This window comes from Eucyclogobius newberryi, unplaced genomic scaffold (assembly GCF_026437365.1).
Source record: "Eucyclogobius newberryi isolate DKJ021-1_F unplaced genomic scaffold, fEucNew1.0.hap1 SCAF_97, whole genome shotgun sequence".
In the NCBI taxonomy this organism is placed as follows: domain Eukaryota; kingdom Metazoa; phylum Chordata; class Actinopteri; order Gobiiformes; family Gobiidae; genus Eucyclogobius; species Eucyclogobius newberryi.
Genome location: NW_027316540.1, coordinates 192501 through 206780, shown reverse-complemented (window position 1 = coordinate 206780; position 14280 = coordinate 192501). Strand labels below are relative to the sequence as shown.

Here is a 14280-nt window from a genome sequence, read left to right as displayed (position 1 = left end):
TGAGGGGAGTGAGGGGAGTGGGCGAGCGGGGGAGGAGGAGGGTCCGCGGGAGACACCGGGGGAAAGGCAAACCTCTGATCCGGATGAGTGAAAGGGCGGAGGTTTGGCAACACAGACAAAAACGGACTGTCATTTTTGATTCACTTTCTTCTTTTTAATGCTTGTGTTTCTTCAAATGAACTGGGAAATGTGAGGTTTGAGTGCCCCCTTGTGGTTGTTGGGACATTGGGCTCTATCTCGCAATAGTACAAAATGCTTTTAGACATGTGTGCAATTAGTGAATGAAATGTGTACCAAAAATACAAACTGGTACTTTCTGTGTGCTTCACGTGGTAATTCCTAATCAGATTTATTTTGTATTTTGTATTTTGTTCTTTGTAAACAAGATGTGGTCCAATGAAAGACATTATCTTTGACGTCTTCTCATTAATGCTGTATTTGTTGTATTTGTTAATTTGCTTTGATTTTTATTTAGTAAAAGAAGCTTTGGGCGCCCCCTGGTGGTTGGTCGATATCGTGCATTATCTGGCAATAGATTTTAGACTCAACTAAATCTATACCAAATTTACAAACCGGTGCATCCTTCAAGTGGTCATTTCCAGCTTACTCATGATATCTAATTTCAGTGTTTCGATTATTGTGAGAAGAAACATCACAATTTTAGGTTATTCAGAATTGTTGACACTATGAACAAATGCGTAATATGCAGTTTTTCACAAGTTAATGAAATAAATCTTTCTGAATAAAAGTGATTATACTGTCATATCAACGATAAATAAGTACTTTACATGTAGTTTGACTCTTTTGGGGTATTTGAACTGAAATTACTCTTTATTACTGCATATGAGTCTCATGATTCTTTTTCTTTTTTGAGTTCTTATGATTATATTGCGACCTGAAGAATCATATTATGGATTAAACTAATAATCTTGATATATCTAGTACTTATACAATAATTCCGAGGTATTTACTGTGGTAATTCCTACTGAGATAACAATTGTGTAGCGTTCTAAAGTGTTTCAAATGGATTCCATCTCAAATATGACCTTTAAATTAATGGTAAGACCCAACTCAAACCTCCATTTTAGTATCAAATGGAGTTTATTATCATTTATTTTAGGTTAAGGTTTAGGTTAGACTAAAAATCCTACAAAGGATTTAGTCCCATGAACCTGTTTGTCCGTCTAAAGGACAAAATAGCACAATTTTATTAAAGTCTTTGATCAAATACATCACCAATCACTATGGATTTCATATGTTCATAATATAACAACATGTCATTTTATCGTAATTGAACGACTCCTTGCAATTCAAACCAATAATGGAGCTGATTGAGCGTGGTTGGAACAAATGGAGGTGTGGGCAGACTGATGAGTGTAAGATGTCAGGGGCAGAAATGACCCCTCCGTCACCTGGACTCCAAATAAAGCAGGACGTCTTAAGAGAGAGATGACAAGCGAGAGGTCACTGAAAGACGAGGCGACCACAAGAATGAGAGGGGGAGGTGGAGGAGGGGGGGAGGTGGAGGAGAGAGGACACACCTGAGATCTGATGGAGGAAAAACAGCTTCCTTCTATGTACAGATCCACTTCAATGAAAATGTAAAGACTGAGACGAAAAGCTGGTTTATTTGAGCTAGTTTAGTAGATTATTAGGCCCGAGCGCCACAAGCTGGCGAGAGGCCTATTAATCTCGTAAGGCCGTGCGAAGCACGGCTGCGAAAGTGCGCACGTAGTGCGCACGAAATCGAGCGCGAAGCGCTCGCCCACTTCCAAACACTCACTAACGCACTCCTTCACTCATGCACGCCCCGTGCATACTAATTAGTAGTAGGAAAATGGAACATTACCGTTGTAAACGGGCGAAGCCCGTGCAAAAGTGCGCACTAAACGAGCACCTTACATTGGGATGACGACCGCGAAGCGGTCGTCATCCCCATATAAAGCACTCATTTGCGCTAAGTACCTCACGAATACGTTCCCCATCTCTTGCATGTTCCGTGCATATAAGCATGTAATGCAAAAATTGAACATTATTACTGTATAGAGGGCCAAAAACACAAAGTGGGCGGAGCCCACTCAAAATTAACGAAAGTACCCGTCAGTGACCAGGGACCCACACCATGAGGTAGGAAAGCGCGAGCGTTTTCCGAAAATGTATAGTTTATGATATTTGAAAAATGGGAAACATTGTTTTCGCATCGGAATATTATTCTTTCTTTCTTCTTCTCGGGACCAACCCCCCTATTTTTCACCCAGTGAACATTGACGAAAAGTCACAAAAATTTGCACACCTCTAAAAATCGTGCCTCTCTACATTCTGGCTATTTCCCTTTTCTAAAATAAAAAAAATTGGCGCGTCAGCGCCCCCAAATGTACCAAAAATGCATTGAGAGATGGGAAATGACCCAAAAAAAATCTGATCGTAGAATCATGAAATTTGGCGCAGAGGTAGATGGTGACAAGAGAAGTAAAAAATATTATTACGGCAACGCCGTCCGCCCAACCAAATGTCGGCCATATTGCTTCAAAAATGGCTAAACATGACTTCGGAGTTTTTCCAAACGTCGTACTTTTACGAACTCCTCCCAGGGCGTTGGCCCTAAAAAGCTGAAATTTGGTGAAAATGCTACTGAGGAGTGGGACATCAAAAGTTATCCAAATTACATTGATACCTTTCACGGTCTCTGTGCGGCGAAGCCGCAAACTGTAGCTAGAATTTCAGAAATCTCCCATATTTAGAATTTCTGCCGTTTGCGCAGATAAAGTCCGAATTGCGTCAAATTAGAATCAGTTGTTAAACTCTTTGCCCTAAACCTACTTGAAGTGAAATAAATTAATTTGGAGCCACAGCGCCCCCTACAGATTTTATATGGAGGTTAAATGTTTAGTTTTGCGAAATTTTATGAAATTTGACACACAACTCAATTTTGGCCTCCCCATCAAAAAAGTCAATGAGACCCATGTCATAATTGTTATGGCGTTGCCGTAGCAATGACCAAAACCTCCCTTGTTATTCCAATGGGGAAATCGCCAGAACATGTTTACACTTTAGACTTTCACAAACTCCTCCCAGGGCATTAGCCCTATTAACCTGAAATTTGGTGAGGCTCATCTTCAGGGGTGGACCATCAAAAGTTATCCACATTTTTATTCAAAGAGTCACGGTGTCTGTGCGGCAAAGCCGCACATTTTGCCAAGAATTCAAAATAAAATTGCTTTTTGATGGTAAAACAAAGTGAGAAGATGTGACAGCTTCACAGATTCAGCAGTAGGCGTAATAAAAGGACAATTGGGGCGCGTTAGCGCCCCCTCCTCTTGCGGCGTGGCGGCGGCGTGGCGAGGGCCGATCATTGCCGCTTGCGGCTATATTTTTTATTATTATTATTTTGTATCTATTTTTTCTGCGGGGGACCATGGCAACCAATTTTTTTTAACCTTTTTTTAACCTTTTTTTTACAGACAGCTATTTACTATAGCTGAAGAAACCAATATGAATGAATTCTTGTCCTTCAAACTCCCAACCCTTATCGCTGACAAATCCCCCAACTGTGTGTGTCTCTCCTCTCTCTCTCACCCTTTTTTTTTAAAGTCATTTTTTCGTCACAAAGGCTTTATTTAAGTTGTAGCGTGAAAGGGTGAGAGGGGGGGGGTGTAGACAGTTGACGCAGCGGTGGCAGCAACCACACATGTGCAAAGCTCTTAACCACTGCACCACCAGCAAAGCACTTCCCTCCCCCTTCCACGCTATGACTGCCCTGTCTCATGAAGCCTTTGGGCCAGAAAAATATTTTTAAAAATTCATGTTTCTTTCAAGTTTTTGGCTCGTGAGCTTTATTAGGCAGGACAGTGCAGCATGAAATGGGGATGAGACTGGGGAAATTGTCAGAGCCAGATTCTAACTCACCGTGGTATTTCAAGTAATGAAAACACCAGCAATATAATTACAATAAGGCTACCCCAAATAAATTGTCTGTTTGCTGTAACCCGAGCCAACATTTTTCAAGTGGGTCGGACGGTAGGCAAATTCTTATTTTTTTTACTTTGAAGGCAAAAAAAAGATCAAAATTTTTCAATTTTTTGACTCGGAGTGACCACCAGGGGTCAGGCTTCAACAGTCCAGGGGTCAGGCTTCAACAGTCCAGGGGTCAGGCTTCAACAGTCCAGGGGTCAGGCTTCAACAGTCCAGGGGTCAGGCTTCAACAGTCAATGACGGAAATCGTCTCTATCAACCCGATCAGGAGACTAAATCTCACGATTTTAGGATATTTCAATCCTTTTGTACGCTGCTATCCTTTATTTTGGTAGCGAAGGCGAGCGGGGGGAACATGCGGGGAACACGGGCGCCGCCATGTTTGTTGTGATGACGCTGCTGGGTGTGTTTCAATCCCAGAATGCATTGCGTAAGTCAAATTTCACACCCTGATAGAGCGTGACATGTTCTACGGACACTTAAGTGGCGCCGACAGAGGCAAACCAACTTGTATAAGGCAATTTAATGACCCTAAAGTGTGTTCTGTTTAATTACAGAGACATGTGGAGGACTGAATTTGAAGACGCAAATGTGATGCGCAATGCGTTTTTAGTCCTTTGGGACGAAAGATAGGTTTAACAGCGTGATAAAAATATTCAACACGGCGGTTTAGGAAAGACCGAATTGAAAAATAAAAGAATTTGACATTTTTTCAACAAAATGCTGATTTTTTTTTCCAGTCGGCTAGTTTCATACCGGGTCGGTCGGGTTACGGCAAACAGACCTATTATTGTGCTCAGCCTCATGTAAATGTTATACTAATACTGTAGAACATTCCAAGCAAAACAATACAATCCTGAATGAATGCAGTTTTGTCCTGAGGGCTGTTACTCCCCTCAAACTGCTCCAATACATGATCTGCTGACCCGAATTGACAATCCTCACAGTCGACTGTACATCGAGCGCACCTTTAACTTAAATAATTAAATCAATAAATGTTGTAGAAAAAGGTTTCAGTTGTAGTCAATAAATGTTCATGTTTATTGAACCTTTGATGTGGAACAGTGGTTTAAGAACTAAGTAATCAAGTAAAACAGCCTTCTTATTGTGACCTCTGTATGTAATAAATCATGAGCACTCATTTGAAGTAAAGAAACAACAAAGATATTATTTCAAAAGGCATTTAAGCATCACAGTCCCACTCGCCCTCTGCGCTGCCGTTGCTTATCAAGCCAAAGTGACAATGGCTTTTCTAATTAAAAGTTGCCTTTGAGATAAAGCCGACCGTCTCAGAATCTTCACACAGACACTCGCCATGAGCTCATTCAGCACGCTATCAGTTACTTTTATTTGTTTGTGGAGAGTCTAAATATAGCGCCGCGGACACAGGATCATGTGAACCATTTATTCTGGATTTGTAGCAGACAAATACAAAATACAAAGAAGTGGTACAATAACCTTTTCACAAATTGGTTCTGTTCGTTTAGTTTTTGATGGTGGAGCCTGCTTGGGGATGGATTAAGAAGGGAAAGGCTGGTATTAAATGATATGTATAATAATATAATATAAGGTAAAATATAAAAGGAGTCACTGCAGGGGCTAGTACTTTTAGGCTGTTCTGATTGGCTGCAGTAAAGTTCATTGCAAGTGCCAATCGTAACATGTGAGGAGCACCACAACGAGTCATTTCTTACAAAAAGTGCCACTTGGGCCACGATAATATGCTGTGAATTCATCGCAAATGTTAAAATATGATGTAAATTATATCACAGAGGCTCAAGTATTGCACACAAATCACAAGAATTTGGAATAAACAGTAAAATTGACCACAAAAGTACTCAAATGCTACTTTTTATCCTTGTTCTAAAGATTACCGTATTTTCCGGACTATAAGTTGCACCGGAGTATAAGCCGCACCAGCCAAAAAATGCATAATAGAGAAGAAAAAACATATATAAGTTGCAGTGGAGTATGAAAAGCGGTTGCAAGTGTAAAAATAACAAATAATATCACATATAAGTCGCTCCGGAGTATAAGTATATAAATATGAATACAAGTATAAGTCGCACCCCGGCCAAAACTATGAAAAAAGGTGCGACTTATAGTCCGGAAAATACGGTACATTGAAAGTTTATGTTCCAGTTATATTTGATCAACTCCATTTCCACAATTTCCTCCAACTTCGGGCGAAATAAAACGCACCGAGTCAAGCACCGTTTAAAGTGACGGCTTGAAACTTCACGGCGCGGTTTTCCTCCTATAAATCAGTGTAATATGAGACCATGACCTTCTGGGAAACCTCCCATCGTCCTCCTCGACACGTGCACTCCAATCACCTCCAAACTTTGCACAGGGAGTAATCAGGCCCGGGCTACTGCTAATGAATATAATCAGACGTGGCGCGTGTCATCAGCACACAGTTTGCCGTATCAATCAGAGCGGGGCTGGTGATGAAGGTAATTGGCGGCTGGTTTAAGCGGGATGCGGTACTGTACATCGAGAACGTCAAGTACTTCTACTGTCACCGCTACTGTAAGAAAGCCTGTTCCGGTTTGATCCTGGCTGTGGATGTTATGATTATTCAGGTCACAATATCGTCGTAAGACACTAAATACAATAATAGTGAAAGAATAACATGTATTTGTTCAATATTTAGCCCAAAAAATAGACCTATATGGAAATGACTGTATTTTATTTGGATGTTTTTGTCAAGTTTAACTTTATTTTGCCGATCACAAACTTGAGGAACAGTAAGAAAATCTAGACCACGGGGATGAAAGAAAATTAAAGATTTTCCTGTTTTTTAGTCTCAATAAACATGAATAATCGTTAAATCGTGATGTTTTTTCTCACAATATTCGTAACAATAAATGTCATATGGTGACATCACTAATCCTGGTTTAATGCTTCTTTAATTGCGCTTAGTCCTGATTTAGTAGTTCCACTTAAATTCCGTGTTCTTTATAGTTTAGCCCTGGTTTAATCTTAGTTTAGCCCTGGTTTAATCTTAGTTTAGTCCTGGTTTAATATTAGTTAAGACCTGGTTTAATCTTAGTTTAGCCCTGGTTTCATCTTAGTTTTGTCCTGGTTTAATTTTAGTTTAGCCCTGGTTTAATCTTAGTTTAGCCCTGGTTTAATCTTAGTTTTGTCCTGGTTTAATCTTAGTTTAGCCCTGGTTTAATCTTAGTTTAGCCCTGGTTTAATCTTAGTTTTGTCCTGGTTTAATTTTAGTTTAGCCTAGGTTTAATCTTAGTTAAGACCTGGTTTAACCTTAGTTAAAACCTGGTTTAATCTTAGTTTAGCCCTGGTTTAATCTTAGTTTAGCCCTGGTTTAATCTTAGTTTAGCCCTGGTTTAATCTTAGTTTTGTCCTGGTTTCGACCTGGTTTAATTCTGCGTTCTTGTTTAGTACTGGTTTACTTTAATTCTGGGTTAATTCTTGTTGGAAATAATCTAGTCCTTGTTTAAACCTGGTTCAGTGCTGGATTGTTAATTCTGCAAAACAATCATTGGTAAAGCCTATTGTATTCTTATTTTCACAAAAACAAAAATATAGCAGTTGTGGCTATATTATCATTATTGAAAGAGAGACATTCTGGGGATATTTTTTGCAGCTCCAAACTGTGTTGTCGACTGACCCAGACTGCTCTCATCGATTCAAATTGTTCCTGATTGTTTTTTTAGATCTACAGCCTGTTGTGCTCATGAACCTTATTATTTAAAGCATTATATATGTTTTTAATAAGACATGTTCAAATAAAACTGAACAGGGAGATCAGTCAATATGATGAGAAACTAAGAGCTTGATTAGACTCAGAATGTGGACACACTACTTCCTCCTGATGGAACCATGAGTCACACTGGCCTCTGGGGAAAATAAGAACGGCTAAAAAAACGACTTCTGCCCAAGATTGGAAACTATTGATCTTTTAACAGTTCAAGCTGACCTCCAATGTTATTCATAATAACGTTTCCAAATTCTTTGTTAAAACTGCTTTTTGCTATCTGCTTTTGTTCAATAGTGTTGTGTCCAGAGCTGTCCGCAGTGCAATGATTCTATATTGATATTAAACACAAATAATGGAACACAACGCAGAGTGAAAACAAAATACTAAAAAAATACTAAAAAATACTAAAAAAATACTAAAAAATACAAAAAAAATACAAAAAACTTACAAAAACATCCAAAAAACATCCAATACAATGTAATAAAATAAAGTTAAGGCAAATATCTTGTTCAGTATAAAAACATTTAGTCTTAAGTGCATAAAAAATGTCAAATCGATTTTTTTCTAATTAATTCAAAAATATATGTATTTAAATGTAAATTGTAATTTGGGTCCAGTCAATGATTGTCTCTGTAGTTTGTGACATTTTATCGTAATTGCTTCCTATACTGCTGCCCAAAGTGTGCTCCAAATGTATCCATGTATTGTGTCCATGGCAGGAGTTTTGAGGCCCACTTCTGAAGTCAAGTGGAACGACTATAACAATTTGGGAAATGTAAAAAAAGGTTGCACTACTTTTTCAGCCTTAAATAATGCTCTAAACAAATGTCCTAAAACACATATGTCACAAGAATGAAACTAAACATGCCCAAATAAGGCAGCACACGTTCTTACTGGGTCTTACATTAAAAAAAAGTTATCTATTAAGAGTGATTCGTGCATAATAAAGATTCATTGTGAGTCTGTTGCCGTGTCAACCGTCTTCATCTGTGCCGTCAACAAGTACAAAATGTGTGACTGATTCTTGTTGTTCACACATTAGTGCAACAACTCCACTGGTCAGTCTGCTGTCAGTTTCACTTACTAACTTGCCACTAATGATACTGTGTAGAAACACTTGGGTCGGCTTCATCGCCAGCAGCTCTTCATCTCCATCGTCGCCCCGGCGTGAAGGCGCTCCAGGGCAAAAATGGTGAACTAGAGTGTTTTAATGAACGCCCTGAAGCAAAGAACTTGAATTTTAACACATTAAAACCATCAATATAATCCGTCATGACAGATTGGATGACAGTTTTTTGCTTGTTTAAAGAAGACGCACTGTGTTTCTTTTCTAGTGGAGTGTCCGCCACCTGCTTGGAGATGTTACTGATTTTCCTTAGATGTTCCCCAGTATGGCTTATCTATCGCCATGGAGACAAGGAGAGGTAGAGGCGACGACGCTCACATTAAGTTTTCATGTTTTTCGACTTATCTTTGATGCTCATGTTCCAGCATTTCTTTAATACAAGTAGAATTAATAGTGACTCACTATTGGGTTTCAGCAAACACTAACGTTATGAGATTTATTTTCAAACACTAACAACTGTTCAGGTGAAATAAACAGGCACTGTATGTGTTTTTGATAGTTTTTGAAGTACAAAAGTAGCAGAGTAGTCATGTACAATTTTAAAGTAGTGCACTTTCTACTTCACCACAGTCTCAAAATTACAAAGTACCTTCTAAATGGGTTAAAAGGTTATTTTTAGTACATTTATAGGTCAATTATTTGTTTTTGTCAAAGAGCCATTTTGGACCAAAGATCAGAAACATTCTTCAATATCACGACATCAAATGCTTTTACAGTTCTCAAAATCTGTGTGAAATACTTTTTAAACGGGTTCTTCAATCCTTAAGTATTATTATTATTCATTTAATTTTTTTTGCTCTTGTAACTGTACTTTTACTTAACAAAAGTGAGTACTTATTCCACCATTGCTGATGGGTCTCGGACACAAGTGACAGGCGACAGAACAACTAACCAGAACAATACGGATTTTATTCAATTAATTTTGTAAGCAGTTATTGTTTTTTGGACTCAATACTTTGCATGAATTGTGGACTTTGTTCTCAGCAGCGTAATACCAAAACCTTCCGTCAACATGCAAGCAGTGGTTGAAAAACTCCTTATTCTTCATAAACTCATGTCATAATTTTGCTCTTTTATTTCAGATACAGTAACATAATTAAAATATTCCCAACAAAAATGTGACAAGTGACTATCAGTGTATTTGAGACAGAAAATTGTATTCAATAAGACTGATTTTTGTAATATTTTCTGGAGCTCGATCTGATCACAGCTCTCTAACCCTGACATATGTGAACTTGCTGCCATCTAGTGGAAAACACCAAAACTGTGAGAGCTGTAACTGATATTAGGGATAAAAATGGATGAAATGATTGGCTATAAATGGCTAAAATAGTCTTGAACTCTCAAATGTATACAAAAGTCAGCTGCAAGAGTAAATTGCAAACATTTTCACTGCAGATTACTTTCTTGTACTGTTAGCAATGCATCATAGCTATGTGTAGTATGTTTTCCCTGTGCTCTAATAACTGCACCTTCCCACCGCTCTGGCATCATATCACATCTCTGGACCTGAAGAGGGTCATTATTCTGAGTCTAAGTGAGCCCTCTTTGCACTGGTCAGCTCGGCCGGTGGGAATGGACTGACTCATTTCACAGAACAAACCATCGCCGCTGCAGCCCAGAACCGAGATGGAAACTCAACTCTCCAAAAGCCAACTGCTATGGTTTTGCTTTTCAATTTAAATGCTAATTTAGAGAAACCAATACAGTATAACGACACAGCGACTTTGAAAAGGTCTGCTATTACATGTCGCTGATAACACAAAAGAAAACGCCAGACTGAAGTTGTATAGAAGCCATGTTCTCATTTTGGGAGAAGTCGCTCTGCATTTGCATATCAAAGAGTAGATATTCTTTACATTTTGTAACAAATGTTAAATTCATTTTCTCTTCACATGTTATAAAGATAATAGTCTACTGCGTCCTCAGACTCACCAGGTTTCCAAAAGGAACACTAAGGTCCAATATTAAGCAGGATTCAGCTCCTTAAACACCAGGATGTATTGCAGTATGACACATGCAAAGAGTTGTATTGTATAAACTGTATAAACTAAAAAAATATTCAAAACCTTGCAAAGATTTCTGTCAGCAGAGGGCGCTAGAACAACATTTCCTGCTCAAGTGAAGGATGAAGAGTTTATTGAGTTACACAGTGTTTTTTAGAAGTAGTTTTGGCACCGGCATATACTACACACAAAGCTGTTTCCAAAGTGCTGCATGTACTGAAATAAAATCACCCACTAAACATAATGATTAAAACCATCAAAAAGATGTATACAAACAATAAAAACAACAGGGTAAAAGACATAATCAAATAAATCAATGGGCATGAATAAAATCAATGACGACAAATCAAAAAAGATAACAGAGGACCACACAACTCACACAGAGCCAGAAGCCAGAAGGCAGAGACATGAAGTGGCTCTGAAGACGAGACTTAAAACACTCCACAGTGGGGGCCGTGGGGGCCGTGGGGGCCGTGGGGGGCCAGAGCCTAGTGCCGACCAGAGGATCCTCCTGGTTTGAAGTCTGGTTTTAAGCACCACGAGCTGGACTTCACACTGAAATCTGGATGAGGTCCGGATCTAATGTGGGGCCAATCCATTTAAAGATTTATAAAGCAAACAATTACATCTTAAAATAAATTCTAAACAAACAGGAAGCTGTAGGAAAAAACTACAATACGTTTTTGGCAACACTAAATTCTTGTTTATTTTAAACCAGGCAACACATTAAGACAAAAACTGCTTCACCCTAAGGACAGGATGCTGACACAAAAACAGAGCAATATAGTTTATTCTATTCAATGAAGTGAAGAAAGTTGTAAAGAGCGTTACATAGGTGAGACTAAACAGCCACTGCACAAAGGCTTTATCAGCACAGAAGACACTCGAGTTCAGGACCACAGAGCGCTGTGCACCTTCATCTTAAAGCCACTAAACACTATCAAAGACAGTGAGGTGAAGATTCTAAGCAGGGAGAAAATATGGTTTGAATAAGGAGTTAAAGAGGCTATATTTTGTGAATCCTTCTTTAAACCTTGATGAAGATTCAACCTTCCAGGTGTATATAATAGTGTCTTGAAACCTTCGAGCGGGAAACGTCCAGATTATGCTGATGGTAATCAGGTACTCAGGGAGGAGGGAGCGAAAGTCAGTTTACAATAGGATGTGGATAACCCAGTACAGGGCTGTTAGAAAACAAAGAAGAGAAGTCTCAAGTGAAATAAAAAACTCCCTTTATCAGGTGGGCGGGGCTTACACAGAGGACGATATAAAACCTGGGTTCCTAGACTCGATTTGCAGATTGAGAATGACTCTTGGATGAGAGTCGAAACGTTGTCCAGATGATACAACTGAATGTTTTCGAATAGAGCCAACAATAAAGCGAAGTTCAACTAATTTAACATTCTGGGAAAGCCTCCAAATGTAAGTGACTTCTTCCAAGCCCTTACCTTCCTTTCAAAACTCAGGATTCACAAGGTAAAGAGTAGAAAACCATGTAACCTTTACAAATGACCACTGAGCTGCAGTGGCATTCAAGGACTTCCCATTATTATGTACTTAAAGCCATGAAACGGCTCCATGGGCAGTGGAGAGATGGAGGAGAAACACTAAAACATCGTTCACACACTGCGCAGCTCGTCCACACATTCTCACACAACGATGAGTGCTGCAGTGAAGCGGGCACAATGTCACAGTTGGTTTGTGGCAGATTTACACTACGCTGCACTTTTTACTGTGGCCGTAATGTTAAGACTTAAAGCTAATGTAAAATACAGGTGGTGAAGTCTCTCATGACATTGTATTTTGTGGCTCTAAATATCTCACCATGAGAAACCCACAGAATAATTAAGTTTGTCCATAATGTGTAGTATTCAATAGGTGTCGCTACTCACACATGAGATGGAGTAGGTAGTACTCAGTTACTTTTAGTGAAAAAGTGCTCTTTGAAGATGGGTTTAATTCTTCAATTAGATAATAACAGATTTTTGTCTGCACAAGATGGAAAATGAACAGACAAAAAACAACAACATTGTGTAAAAGTGAAAAAAGAGTGTTTCCTCTTTTGCATGAGTTTACATTGTGTACATTATACTGTTCAAATGTCCCACATTGGACAAACTATTTGCCGAAACATTAGCACAACTTAGCTTGGTGCTGGGACATTTGTCTAAGGACAGGGGATGCTGGGACATTTGTCTAAGGATAGAGGATGCTGGGACATTTGTCTAAAGATAGGGGATGCTGGGACATTCGTCTAAGGACAGGGGATGATGAGACATTTGTCTAAGGACAGGGGATGATGGGACATTCGTCTAAGGACAGGGGATGATGAGACATTCGTCTAAGGACAGGGGATGTTGGGACATTCGTCTAAGGACAGGGGATGCTGGGACATTCGTCTAAGGACAGGGGATGCTGGGACATTCGTCTAAGGACAGGGGATGTTGGGACATTCGTCTAAGGACAGGGGATGTTGGGACATTCGTCTAAGGACAGGGGATGCTGGGACATTCGTCTAAGGACAGGGGATGCTGGGACATTCGTCTAAGGTCAGGGGATGCTGGGACATTCGTCTAAGGACAGGGGATGCTGGGACATTCGTCTAAGGACAGGGGATGATGGGACATTCGTCTAAGGACAGAGGATGCTGGGACATTCGTCTAAGGACAGGGGATGATGGGACATTCGTCTAAGGACAGGGGATGATGGGACATTCGTCTAAGGACAGAGGATGCTGGGACATTCGTCTAAGGACAGGGGATGCTGGGACATTCGTCTAAGGACAGGGGATGATGGGACATTCGTCTAAGGACAGGGGATGATGGGACATTCGTCTAAGGACAGGGGATGATGGGACATTCGTCTAAGGACAGGGGATGATGGGACATTCGTCTAAGGACAGGGGATGATGGGACATTCGTCTAAGGATGGACATTGTTTAATCTGTTTACACTGTCGCACTTCGAGACAACTGCTGTGATGATTCTGAAAATAAATTGATTACAAAGACAAATTGAATTGAATCAGGAGCACCATTCTAACCATAAATGCACAAGATGGTTTTGGCATCTGCAATAAAAGATTTCTCACTGCGGGAAAATGTGGCTCAAAATGGTGGGTCGTAGGTCTCAGCGAGACAGGGACAATGATTAAACTGAGAACCATCGTACAACCGAAGACAAGTTGTGATTTGCATTAACCGTGTCTAAGGAATCTTGGGAACAGAGTGATCCCTCATCTCACGATCCACAATCTACGATCCAGCTCTGTCAAACATGTGACCCACAGTAAACACAAGTAATGCAGAAGAGCTACGCTGTGAACAATATCTCACATTCTCTTTCATTTATTCACTTTTACACACAAAACACTGATGTATGTATGTATGTATGTATGTATGTGTGTATGTATGTGTCTGTCTGTATGTATGTATGTTTGTGTCTGTATGT

The 14280-nt window shown here is 39.6% G+C and overlaps 1 protein-coding gene across 5 annotated transcripts in view; it reads right to left on the bottom strand.

Annotated features, from left to right (window-relative positions):
• The window catches only part of kcnip4a (potassium voltage-gated channel interacting protein 4a), a 189954-nt gene that overhangs the window by 68066 nt on the left and 107608 nt on the right, over positions 1 to 14280 (bottom strand). The window lies entirely within an intron of this gene.